Consider the following 14602-nt stretch of genomic DNA (forward strand, 5'->3'; position numbering starts at 1 on the left):
CACTTTTTACATCTCATGACGAGGCCCATCTGTTTCTCCATACAGAATCATTGGTCCCATATAATGTTTGAAACAGTATATGATGAGCTCCACATAATGCTACAGTATATGTTGGTCCCCATGGATGAAGCTCCACTGTCTTATGGGCCCAAATAATGCTCCAAACATAATGGGCCCCATTTCTAATGCTCTAGTGTATAATGGGCCCTGTAAATGCTGCTCAAGTGTCTGATGTCCACCTTTGGAATGTTCCAGTGTATGGAGGGCCCCATCTATCATTCTCCAGAGTATAGTGCTCCCCAAAAATTGCTGTACCAACATTGAATACAATCAAATAAGTCTCCTCGCTAGGGAATCCCTGTACTAGTCTGGACTCCTCGTCGTCCCCATCTTCCATCTCACTGCACAGTAGTTCAACCTTGCAAGTGCTATGATCCTGAGCAAGCAGGGGGGGCCCACTCGTTGGCGACGGCACTGGCACAGGGCCCCTGATAGTACGGTGGTGTGTCTGATGGCGGGTGGGCCGAACCTGCACTTTCATCTGCAGCTTCCTCTTTGTCACCGTGTAAGATGGAACTGTATATGGGAAGGGTAACCTGAGTTTCATCAGGGTCAGATTCAGGCCGGGTAGCGTGCGAGGGGAATGTAGTGGTCTGGGTCAATGTACCAGCAGATTCATCGAGCAGTGGCTGGGCATCAGTGCACTTGTGTCGCCCCCAGGAGTACGGTCCCCACAGTGGCATTACCTTCCTCCTAGGGAGTGTGATGTCATGCTTGGGAGCAACGAAGGATCTCTCTAGCAGGTTAACTGATTGGGCGGCGTTATTCCCACGAGTCATGACCCTCCAAACAGCGTTCATGAAGGCAAAGTGTTTGTTTTACGTGGGCAGTATGGTTGCAAAGCTGAACCTTAAAGGAATGTCCAGAAGGGCACCACCAGGAGTGGAGCCTACGGCGTAATTTGACTCAACACGGGCAACTTCAACCATGCCAGCTACAGAACAGATGCACACATTGCAAGCTTAATTCCATTAACGAACGAGACTCCGTCATGCCCCGCGGTCTGAGTCTGGCTTACTAGAGGGACACGTGAGGCTCTGGCACATGAGATTGGCCAATAAATGGTGTGTCATGCCCTTACATGTCCGTGGCTGTATGTGCGCTACACTGAAAAGGCCAGCGTTTGTCGCTTACAGGTGCAGATAACCCGCTGAACAACGATAGTGATGGGGATCATTGATTACAATTATTACTCGCGAACGATGATTTCCCAGTAAGTGCAGGTCAACCGCAGTTCCGGAATTAGGCCTAACCGTCATTCCTGAAAAAAATGAAAAACTTACGTGTGCAAACCACAGGTGCTGTAGCTTGCTTAACAGCTCGCCAGTCGTTCTCACGACCAGAAAGGGTTACACGTGATTGCACAAAGGTGAGAAAGGGTACCGTATCCCCGGATAACATGTATGGATAGCGTACACATTCAAAATATATGTCTATACATCAGGAGGCAGGCTCAGACGGTGTAAGGCCCAGTATGGCTTGCAAGTGATTGCACAAAGGTGAGAAAGGGTACCGTATCCCCGGATAACATGTATGGATAGCGTACACATTCAAAATATATGTCTATACATCAGGAGGCAGGCTCAGACGGTGTTAGGCCCAGTATGGCTTGCACGTGATTGCACAAAGGTGAGAAAGGGTACCGTATCCCCGGATAACATGTATGGATAGCGTACACATTCAAAAGATATGTCTATACATCAGGAGGCAGGATCAGACGGTGTCAGGCACAGTATGGCTTGCAAGTGATTGCACAAAGGTGAGAAAGGGTACCGTATCCCCGGATAACATGTATGGATAGCGTACACATTCAAAAGATATGTCTATACATCAGGAGGCAGGCTCAGATGGTGTTAGGCCCAGTATGGATTGCACGTGATTGCACAAAGGTGAGAAAGGGTACCGTATCCCCGGATAACATGTATGGATAGCGTACACATTCAAAATATATGTCTATACATCAGGAGGCAGGCTCAGATGGTGTTAGGCCCAGTATGGATTGCACGTGATTGCACAAAGGTGAGAAAGGGTACCGTATCCCCGGATAACATGTATGGATAGCGTACACATTCAAAAGATATGTCTATACATCAGGAGGCAGGCTCAGACGGTGTCAGGCACAGTATGGCTTGCAAGTGATTGCACAAAGGTGAGAAAGGGTACCGTATCCCCGGATAACATGTATGGATAGCGTACACATTCAAAATATATGTCTATACATCAGGAGGCAGGCTCAGACGGTGTAAGGCCCAGTATGGCTTGCAAGTGATTGCACAAAGGTGAGAAAGGGTACCGTATCCCCGGATAACATGTATGGATAGCGTACACATTCAAAATATATGTCTATACATCAGGAGGCAGGCTCAGACGGTGTTAGGCCCAGTATGGCTTGCACGTGATTGCACAAAGGTGAGAAAGGGTACCGTATCCCCGGATAACATGTATGGATAGCGTACACATTCAAAAGATATGTCTATACATCAGGAGGCAGGCTCAGACGGTGTCAGGCACAGTATGGCTTGCAAGTGATTGCACAAAGGTGAGAAAGGGTACCGTATCCCCGGATAACATGTATGGATAGCGAACACATTCAAAAGATATGTCTATACATCAGGAGGCAGGCTCAGATGGTGTTAGGCCCAGTATGGATTGCACGTGATTGCACAAAGGTGAGAAAGGGTACCGTATCCCCGGATAACATGTATGGATAGCGTACACATTCAAAAGATATGTCTATACATCAGGAGGCAGGCTCAGACGGTGTTAGGCCTAGTATGGATTGCACGTGATTGCACAAAGGTGAGAAAGGGTACCGTATCCCCGGATAACATGTATGGATAGCGTACACATTCAAAATATATGTCAATACACCAGGAGGCAGGCTCAGACGGTGTCAGGCACAGTATGGATTTGACGGCCCAGACTACACAGTGGAGGAGCAGGGAGAGGTAAAGATTGCAAATGCTGGGGCCCTGACCAAGCAAGGGGGCCCACTCGTGGGCGTCGGTACTGGCACTGGGCCCCTCATAGTACGGCGGTGTGTCTGACGGCGGGTGTGCACCACCACCGTCAGAGACACTTGATTGCACTATGAGGGACCCTGTGCCAGTGCCTGCGCCCAAGAGTCGGCCTACCCACCTGTCCAGGGCAACGGCACTCGCACGGTGTCGTGCGCTAGGTGGTGACCCCGGCCATGGGGGGGGGAGGCAGCACAGTTAGGGAGTTTTAGGTAGTGGCATATGCTGATGTTGGACATTCAGCTGATGCAAAAGGCGAAATAGGTCAAGTCCCAGGAAGAGGTGGACCAAAGCAAGCCATTTTTCTGTCACCCTATGTGTCATCAGGGGAAGGTGGGACAAAATCCTTGGAAACCCATGCATGGTTCATTTTAATGAAGGTTAGATCATCCACATTTTGGGTTGACAGACGGGTCCTTTTTTCTGTCAGGATTGATGCAGCTGCACTGAAGACTCATTCCGATAGCACACTTGCAGCTGGGCAAGCGAGCTCCTGTAAGGCATATTGTGCCAATTCAGGCCAGGTGTCCAGTTTAGCAGCCCAATAGTCAAAGGGGAATGACCTGTGTGGGAGAACATCGATATGGGAGGAAAAGTAGTTTGTAACCATAGTTGACAACTGCTGTCTCCTGTCACTTTCCATCGATGCTGTATTACCAGTTGTGTGAGCGGTACTTGAAAAATCAGTCCACAACATTGTCATGAAACCCCTGTCTCCAACGCCACTTCTGCTGTGTGCACCATGAACACCTCTGCCAAGCTGCGCCCGGCCCGTACGGCTCGTGTGAGAACCATCACCGCTGCTGTGTGCTGGGAATGCCTCAAGCAACCGATTTACCAGAGTTGCTTGTTTATTAGCCAATATTAGGTCAAGGTTCTCCTGTGGCATGATGTTTTGTAATTTGCCTTTATAGCGTGGATCCAGGATGCTGGCCAACCAGTAGTCGTCATCGTTCATCATTTTGGCAATGCGGGGGTACCTTTTTAGAATCCGCAAGGCATAATCTGACATGTGGGCCAATGTTCCCGGTGTCAATGATGCACTGCGAGTGCTGGTTGGAGGAGCACTTTCTGGCAAATCCACATCCCTCCAGTCACGCACAAACCCTGTACCAGACCTTACCACGCCAACATTTTCACTTGCCCCACGAGATACATCCTCCTCCCCTAAGTAATCATCCCCATCATCATCCTCCTCTTCTTCCTCCAACTCGTCCAGGAGAGGTCCCTGAGCAGACAATGGCTGAATGTCATCAAGGATTCCCTCCACCTCTTCCTCCTCGTCAACATTGGCTGCAGACGCCTGCTCCTTAAGGTGCATCAAAGTTTGCATGAGCAGACGCATAAGTGGGTTGCTCATGCTTAGGATGGCGTCGTCTGCGCTTACCAGCCGTGTGCATTCCTCGGTACAAAATCCGCAGCATGTTACTTCTTTTGTGCGGTTTTCCATCTCCCCTGTCACCAAATCCGCAGGGGGAAAACCGCGATGGAAAACCGCACAAAAAACGCATGAAAACCGCATGAAAAATGGAAGAAATCCGCAGGAAAAATGCAGGTCATTTGACCTGCGGATTTCTTCCATTCTGCGCGGAAAAATCCGCAGGGCCAAAAAGTCCGTCTGCACACAGCCTAAATCTTAGTGGCTATGCAGTAATGACACAAACCATAAAGAGACCAACACATGAATGGAAAACCCCAGAACTCTGACGTACGTTTCGCTAGGTAGCTTTCTCAGAGAGATCATATGATAAGAGGTCCGAGCACGCAGCTCATTACCCATGGGGATAGAAAAATTCCTAAAACTGATTGTGGTGTAATATTGCAGTGCTGAGGCACATAGAAAATGGGAGTAGTAGTCACAGTCAGTGAATAATCCAAAGATTCCAGTGATGGGAAGGTGCTGAAGTCATATTTCTCATTATTTATTCTTCTACCCGTTAAACCAAGGCTTGTGTGTCAGAGAAAGTAGTATTAAACACGTCACCAATTTTCTAAGCTAATATATTTTTAAAAGTGCTATTGACATGAAATTCTCAATAAATATCAGCAACAATCCATCCAATCCACAAAGGAAGGGATAATGTGTATATCACTTTAAGGTATACACATTGAATGTGATGTGTAATTTCTCACCGAAATATATGTACACCCCAAAGAAATGTATTCAAAAGACGGCAAATTATCAACTTTATTAGTAAGGACAACATGAAACAAGAGACATTATTAAAATATATATATAAAAACGGGAGTGGAAAGGGACGTGTCCTACTGGAATCAGATCTGGGTATTGCATGATAAGCTTTGAGAAATAAATATGTATAAATGCAGGCAATATATAAACATAAATGTGTGATAACAAATTAATAAAAAAAATCAGAATATCTGTTGACAAAAAATAGACAATAAATATATAAATTTTAAGGGAACAAAAAGATAAATTCCAAGTGACAACAAGGATATATATAAATATATAAGATGACATATGTGTGTTATATCCTACAGCCTAGAAAAAATACAAAAAGAAAATTATTTTATTATAATTGATAACACGCCATCCAGACAACTAAAAATGGCAAAAAGTGAGTATTCACTGCCAGAAAAAGTATTTACAGTATATGTAAAATTGGGAAAGAAAAGACATAAGAGCCAAGGATAAATATCTGACCTGTATATAGTAACAGACACGAGATCAATATTTTATAGGAAACTCCCAAAGCCCCATTGTTCATTGAACCCCTTGGCTTCATGTATTTAATGGTGTGATCCATTTGCTTTCTAATTGGGCCAATTTCTGGGTCATGTCACCTCGTCTATTACCTGGATAAAGACAATCAATTCCCCACAAGCAGAGTAAGTGCCACTGATGGAAGTCTCAAAAATATTAGGCTAAAGGGTTAAATTTTACATTCGCACCCAAGTCTTCCTGTGGCATCTTTTCTGCCGCCTTAATATCCTTCATGTGTTCAAGGATCCGGATTCTCAATTCCTACGTTTTTATGTGAGCATAAATCAAACCACAAGGGCAAGTTGTAGGATAAATGACTAAGGTCGTCCTGCAGCTCATACAATGTAATATCTTGATATCGTGCTCTCTTGCTGAATCTGAGAAGGTTTCTGTATTGTCAGTTTATTTGCTCACCTGTGGATGAGCGCCAATTGTGACATCACTCATGTGTAGCCCCGCCCCCATGATGTCACTCATGTGTAGCCCCGCCTCCCGTGATGTCACAATTAGGTTCCAATTGTGATGTCACGGAATCCTTGGCTATAACCAGCGATTTTGCAGTGAGATCCTTTGTCTGGAGAAGCTGATTGTGCCGTACACAGTAAGCGATGTTCCTCCAGGCTCCAATGCTGTTTAGACTACTTCTAGTTCTCAGCGTGCTATTAGCACCTGCAGAGGGTGCTCCTATCTTTATGCTCAACCATCTATCAAGACGAGCGCAGGACAGGATCTATGCAGGTAAGGGCATTATCACATATACACTGACTATGGAGTTAACCCCTTCCCGCCTCAGCGAATTTTAATTTTTGGGCTTTTTCCTCCTCTACTTCTTCCAAAAGCTATAACTTTTTCCCTTCATATGGCCGTATGAGGATTGTTTATCTTTTTGCGGGACGAGTTGTAGTTTTGAATGACACCATTCATTTTACCATTCAATGTGAAATTGGGGAAAGATGCAGTTTGGGTTCCAGTGTCCAATCTGATAACCCATAGAGGAGACACCGAGCATTAATACTGCTCTCTCCTTGCTGGATGCACTGACTCCTACATGTAGCAGAAGGCGCCCACAAGAGACAGGCAATAAGCAGCTCAGAAATCAGATATGTCCTTCACATGTAACATTTCACCTCCGGCCCCAGAAACTATTAGGATCCATTATTAGGGCCCAGTTTATGAGCGTCTTCTCCGTGTCATTAGGGGTTCTGTAACTTCTCTTCTGTGACTGGGGATTTATATGACGTCACATAATACGAGTGGAATGGAGGATTTTTCATGTGTTACTTGTAATTTCAGGTGACATCTCCCATCATGTGGATATAAAAGAACAGATCTCTGTATTGTCCATTATATATTGACATGACGGAAAAATAATCCATCATTTTTCCAAACTAAATTCCCCTCTTTTAATAGTCATACTTGGTTCCTCAGTCCGCCCAGTCCATGTATTTGGTTTCCACTTCTGAACACATTCCAGCTCTGGTCACCTGATCACTTATGTTCTTTCGCTTTTTAGAGAATGTCACCGTGCCTTCAAAAACATCTGAGGATCCAGTCTGTAGGATTGTTATACCTGCTGCCGTCACTGTCTTCGTCCTCGCAGTAATCATTGGCGCCATTGCTATCTTCTATTGGTAAGTATAGTAAGTCATGATTTATGGGCTACACAGGAGTCTGTAGAGTAAATGTCACATCTTCAGGTTACTCCAGTAATGGGAATATTTTATGTAGGCCTCTTGTGATTCACACACTCGTCACCCCTAGGGCTGTGCCCTGTGGGTAACTGATGGGTACATATTAGACTTTGTAGGGATTCACGCTCTCAGGCAGGGATTACGCAGCGTTCACACAGTCAATGAGGTTTGGTCCAGACCGGTGCAGCTTTATTCCTTTCATAAATCTCCAGCTCACAAGCTCCATCCAGCAGACTGAAACATCTGGTGAACACAGGCCCTGGTTTCAGCAAAAAGTTATAGGGGCTTCTTATCAAATCCTGCAAAGCTCGGACTTAACCCTTTCCTACCTGGCTCTGCTACAACTTGTATATACTTTACTAAACTAAATTGCTGATTGTCAAAGACATCAAAATGACTGACTGGTGATCTCTCTACAGATAGGACTAGATAAAATGTTTCATTCTCGCATTCTGCAGAATACAGATGTTTTACTTTGTGATTTACAATGTGACTTTTATTTTTGCAATTCTTATAGTTGTCTGAAAAAGAAAAAGCCAATGCAAGATGCTGAAAGCCAATATTGTGCCGACGACTTTACAGAGAGCAACACCAAACTAAATGGTAACTACAGCCGGATAAATCTGACATCACAGAAGCTCTCCAGCTCCATATGTATTGTCTAACCCCTTCTAGATATATCAGTAGTGTAGTGTACATGCGGTAAAATACTTACCATTTGCCGTCTTCTCTGGTTTCCAGAGCCATTCTGGTCGTCTTCTGAACTATGTGACCACGATTCAGCTTTGTCGGCTCACACGGCGTCTTATGTGTGGTAACTGATAATAACCTAGGTGCACCGTTCTTAATTTTAACTTTACTTTGTTTCCCAACGTCATTAATAAAATAAATTTATTTTAAATGTATCTGTACTGTAATGTAGCCACTGCCTTTATCTAAGGTGAAATTGGCCCCTAGATTATTATCAATTACTTCATTAATTTTCGGGAGTGCGCACCTATTATTATAGGAGAGTTACACCAACAAGGACTTTACATTAATATGTCTTATATGTGGTGCGGTAGCGCTTTCCCCAATGTCAGCCTATGAGAATCAGGGCGAGGTTGCATATACTTATAATGAGAAAGCAACTTCCAGTCTTCACATAAGAAAGACATTGTGATATCCAGTCCGATTTACAGTCACATGGTTCAGCAGAAAACTATGTTTTCTCTGAACGCTGGAGCATTTCTCTGGAGATTGGGTCCCTTGGGTCCCTTTCAGTCTAATGTTCTATTTAGAAGTTATAATAACCTGTAAATGTTAACAACAATCTTAATCACATAGAATCTTGCATTTTATTAAATCTAATTTCAATATTTTATGTTACAGGAGAATTTGACATTTCCTGTCCTTCTGGCGACATTACAATGCCACACAAGGCCGGTATATTGGAGGTGAAAGAGTCGAAGATTGATCCAGACTTAAATGATTATACATATGATTCTAAGTCCTCACAACCTGGACATCAAACGAGATATTTACGATTCAAACAAGGCCTTAAAAGAAGTGAGTGATTTTCATATGTCAGCTCAAAGTTTATCAAAAGACCATCTTTAATTTCTTACAAAAGTGCTTAGGGCCCTGATTATCAAAACTTTTACATCAGTATTGTTACGGATCAAGCTTTGAAACGTCACAACATTTTGGCGAATTTCCAGGCTGATGCCAAGCGGGGAGTATTCTGCCCATTCATGTGCAGCAAGCTAAAATTCATAGTGTATTACCAGTTACAGCCTTTAGAAGTTATTTTAAACTCATTTTCTTGTTTCTGTGTACAAGAGAGAATTCTCCTTTAAGGAATAGTGTGTTATGCATAGAATGCCTCCTTAGTTTTCCCAGGTAGAAAGAGAAATGTACACATCTTTCCTGGGCTTTTCTTAGTGATACACTAGTATCCTGGCTGTCTCGCTTCACTTTAAACTCCCTACAAAGCATTGTTTCTGACCAGCGGATTCCAGTGAGACTAGAATTCATTTATGTGTTTGTGTTAAACAGCCTCTGTGTAGTCTGTATCTCTTAGTTTAGTTAATGCTTTACACTGATTACAGATAGGTTGCATTTCTGAATAGAGCAAGATAGTGTTAGAGCATGAACGTTGCCATAGCTGTGTTGTAATGTTACTGTGCAGCCTCTTTTATGTTAGTTACTGATGTAATTGCACTCTGTATCATGCTGTTGTCTCTGTTATCTGCCACTACTGATACGCTGTTTATTCCCTTGTAGTTTTCACCCGTTCTCCACTATATCGTCCGTCACAAGATCAGCCACAAAATCGACCACATCGTCGATTATGGTCTGTGATTGCCCATCGTCATCATTCACATGATCACCTTCCTAAATACAGTAGTAAGCATAGATACAGTCTGTTTACGGGGGAAGTGGATAAGGATTAGCTGTATGCTGAAATCCACACAGTACCATACGTGGCAGAAGTCAGAATAGCAAACAGACTGAGAAAAGAACTCAAGGTATCTAGCAGGAGACGATGACTCCACTACAAATCCCTTACATGGTGGCTACCATGTGAGGATCAGGCAACCCGAGATTAAGCAAAAAGAGACAGATTCCGGGCTCGGTCTCTGCTCTCACCCATGGATATGAAACTTAACGGACTTTCCGCAGTCAGACGTGTTCACAGACAAGTGACTTACCTGCTGCATAAAGAGGCAGATTCCAGGCTTGGACTGCTCTCACCTATGGATATGACACTTACCGGACTTTCCGCAGTCAGACGTGTTCACAGACAAGTGACTTACCTGCTGCATGAAGAGGCAGATTCCAGGCTTGGACTGCTCTCACCTATGGATATGACACTTACCGGACTTTCCGCAGTCAGACGTGTTCACAGACAAGTGACTTACCTGCTGCATGAAGAGGCAGATTCCAGGCTTGGACTGCTCTCACCTATGGATATGACACTTACCGGACTTTCCGCAGTCAGATGTGTTCACAGACAAGTGACTTACCTGCTGCATGAAGAGGCAGATTCCAGGCTTGGACTGCTCTCACCTATGGATATGACATTTACTAGACTTTCAGCAGCCAAGTGTACTCACGACACAGGTGAGGTACAGGCTGTAAGAAGAGGCAGATTCCGGGCTCGGTCTCTGCTCTCACCTATTCGCAGCCCAAGGGAAGGGCACTCCTTTAACCATGGTTCCCTAGAGGTTTCCTCCACTGGGGGTTTTTCCTCTCCTGTTAAAGGATGACTCTTCATGAGTCAAGGGCCCATCATCATCAGGGCCACATTTAAGACTATTGTCCTGACTTTTAATGGAAACTTTCACATTATCCAACTTGAATAAAGTTATTAATGAAGTCAGGGTATATCATGTGTATCTGCGCTTTATTTTATGGATCTTTATAATACAGAAGAATATACATAGCACTTGACTACTTTGTATAATCATTACCTTGGTCAAAATTGAAGGACAGATGAATGAAGCACATTATCAGCAAATTTGTAATCATCTGTCCGGAAGCTGCGCATGGGACGTACTTGGACATTCTAACATGACAAGGATCTAAAACACAAGGCCAAGTTGACCTGTCATAGGCTACAGCAGACCACAGTGAAGGTGTCACAATATGTGACTGGCCCTGTGTGACACGACCCAAAGATCGGTCCATCACCATAACAACTGGACAAACAAGGGGACACCAGGGAGACAATTACAATGGTGGGCCTGTCATAGGGAATGGGGAAAAGGACACCTCCTGCACTCTCCTGAGCATGTGCCCTGCTCTTACTAGCGTCCCTATACAGGGTCTTTCAACCTGTCGCCGAGCAGGATACCTTGTCCCTCACTTACCCTGCACCTGTCCCTCACTAGGGAATTGGTAAGTGCAGACACTGGTCCCACCACTGCACTAATAAACACCAAGGGGAGATACAAAAGGCAGGGTTAAACAAAACAACACTTATCTTTCTCTACTACCAATGCTTCAAGCAACAAAGTAAGGCTCCTGAACTCAGCTTTCAGCAGTATCACCACTGCTCCAGATAAGCTGAACCACCACTGCACTAGGTAGTTCCAGTCTTCACCACAGTTGGTATCCCTAAAGGACCTGTCATAACCAAGTCAGCCAATGTACCAGGTAACCTTATATAGGAAGGTGGAAGTGGTCACCACCAGCAAACGCAGACTAACTAAACATGTAGTAACACCAGCGGCCACCGGGGAGAAAAACTAACATTAACCCCCGATGGCATGAAAGGAAAAAAAGTTTATATGGGAGCAGCCCAAACTAGCACACCTCATCGGAAAACCACCTACAGAGAGGACTCCTAAATCCAGCAGAGTTCACCTCAGCAACCACCTGACTCTCAGGTTCATGGCAAACGTGAGCTGATGGAGGTGACAACGTATGCTCTGGAGGCACCGCAAATCTCCCGAGCACCGACCTGGGGAATGAGTTGAGTATGGGCATTACTGGGGGTAACTCCAGTTGCTAAGTCCCCTGGCCAAGGATGGCTGACACCTGATACGGCCTGATTACCCGAGAACTCCAGACCACAGCAGCACACTTCCACTGGATGTTTTTGGTGGACACCCATACATACTCATTTACACACAAGTCCGGACCGGAACGTTTATTGCCATGCACACGTTTTCCACAAGAAGGTAAACTCTTTAAGGAACTGACAACAGAGGTGTCCTCCTGTGTCACAACACTCACACCCCCACAATTCTGAGAGGGAACCACCACCCTCCTCCGACCCCTCCTCCTTGAGGACTCTGCCTCTCAGGGTTGGCTAATGGTGAGAGTTGAGACATTCCCCTACTCCCTGGCAGCACTGCTGCTGCCCCCACTGGAGAAGAAGGGGACGGTTATAGAAAGGCGGCAGAGATAGTAGCCCCCGGGCAACAGCCCTCACATGACTGATCCCAGCTGACTACTTCCCTAGACCGCCAATCTATTACCAGGTTGTGTCTTTCCAGCCAAGGGAGGCCTAAAATGATAGGTGGTGGCATAGCCCCCAAGACGTAGCATGACAGGGACTCTTCATGATGAGTCCCTATATGCAGATGTATATTTTCTACGACTTGGGTCAGCCTCCCCTGGCTCAGTGGGACAGAGTCAATGGCCTGGACACTTAGGGGTTTGGCCAGCATCCTATACCTCAGGCCATGGGTCTGGACAAAGTGAGCGTCCACCAGATTGACTCCCACTCCACTGTCCACAAACACCAGTATGCCCTCAGGTACCCTGCCAACAACCACTTCTGCTGATATAGTTCATTGAGAGAATAAAATGGAGGAAATATACACTCCCTGGTCGCCTCCCTCCACACCATCAGGGGAACGTGGCTTCTTTGGTGATACAGAAGTTTTGGCGCGAGCCGGGCAGACCATAAAAAAATGACCAGTCTGCCCACAGCAAAAACATGCCCCCAATGCCCCCAAACCACGACGAACCGCAGGCAACACCGCTGGTGAACCAACTCCTCCCAACTGCCTGGGCTTGTCCGCCTCCAACAGTGTGTCCTCCTCCCTAGCAAGAACTACATGGGTCATATTAGCCAAAGCCGCAAAAAACTCGTCCACCGACCGTAGAGTTGGTGAATCGGATGGCAGGGAGAAGGCCCAGGATTGGGGATCACCCTTAAGAAGGGATATGATGAATCCCACCCGCTGTTCCACACTCCCTGAAGAACGAGGGGGAGCCTGAAGTTTAGCTTGCAGGCCTCCTGAAAAACCAGAAAATTATCTCTCCCCCCCAGAAAATCTGTCTGGGAGAGAGAACTTGGGTTCTGGTTGAGCCTGAACCTGAGCTGAGGCCCCGAACCCCACCAACTGCTGCAGCTGCTACTCCACCACACCACGCAGCACCCCGCTCTCCTCAGTGAGGGTCTGAAGCAATTGGACAAAGGTCTGCATTTGGGCCATGGCTCACCAGAAAAAATGGGCGTTTGGATATAATGTCACGATATGTGACTGGCCCTGCGTGACGCGACCCAAAGATCGGTCAGTCACCAAAACAACTGGACAAACAAGGGGACACTGGGGAAACAATTACAATGGTGGGCCCTGCGATACGAAATGGGGAAATTGACACCTCCTGCAATCTCCTGAGCATGTGCCCTGCTCTTACTAGCATCCCTATACAGGTTCTTTTAACCTGTCGCCAAGCAGGATACCTTGTCCCTCACTTAACCTGCACCTATCCCTCACTAAGGAATTGGTAAGTGCAGACACTGGTCCCACCACTGCACTAATAAACACCAAGGGGAGATACAGACAGGGCTAAAAAAAAAACACTTAGCTTTCTCCGCTGCCAATGCTCCAAGCAGCAGAGTAAGGCTCCTGAACTCAGCTTTCAGCAGTATCACCAATGCTCCAGATAAGCTGAACCACCACTGCACCAGGTAGTTCCAGTCTTCACCACGGTTGGTATCCCTAAAGGACCTGTCATAACCAACAGTCAGCTGATGCACCAGGTGACCTTATATAGGAAGATATAGGAAGGTGGGATTGGTCACCACCAGCACACACAGACTAACTAAACATGTAGTAACACCAGTGGCCACCGGGGGAAAAAATAATATTAACCCCCAATGGCCTGAAAGGAAAAAAGTTTTTATGTGGGCAGCCCAAACCGACACAGATCCAAAAATGGATTGTGATAGAAGGTTCTGGAGTGGCCTTCTCAGTTTCCTGACCTAAGTATCAATTGAGCCACTCTGGGAAGATCTCAAGCACGCAGTTCATGCTAGACAGCCCAGGAATTTACAGGAACTGGAGGCTTTTTGCTAAGAAGAGTGGACAGCTTTACCATCTGAGAAAATAAAGAACCTTGTCCACAACTACCACAAAAGACTTCAAGCTGTCATTGATGTTAGAGGGGGCAATACACGGTATTAAGGAATGGGGTATGTAAACTTTTGAACAGGGTCATTTGTATGTCTTGGGTTGTCATTATGATTTTAAAAGAGAAAACACAGAAGTTTGACAATAAATGGCATCACCTATCCACTAACCATGGGTGGAGAAAAAGTTTTGGTCTTAACATTCATATTCTCTGAAAAAAGGACAAGAAAGCAAAAATTCTGCTGGGGTATGTAA

Source organism: Dendrobates tinctorius, unplaced genomic scaffold (genome assembly GCF_039654945.1).
Source record: "Dendrobates tinctorius isolate UK_male_01 unplaced genomic scaffold, ASM3965494v1 ptg000129l, whole genome shotgun sequence".
NCBI lineage: Eukaryota > Metazoa > Chordata > Amphibia > Anura > Dendrobatidae > Dendrobates > Dendrobates tinctorius.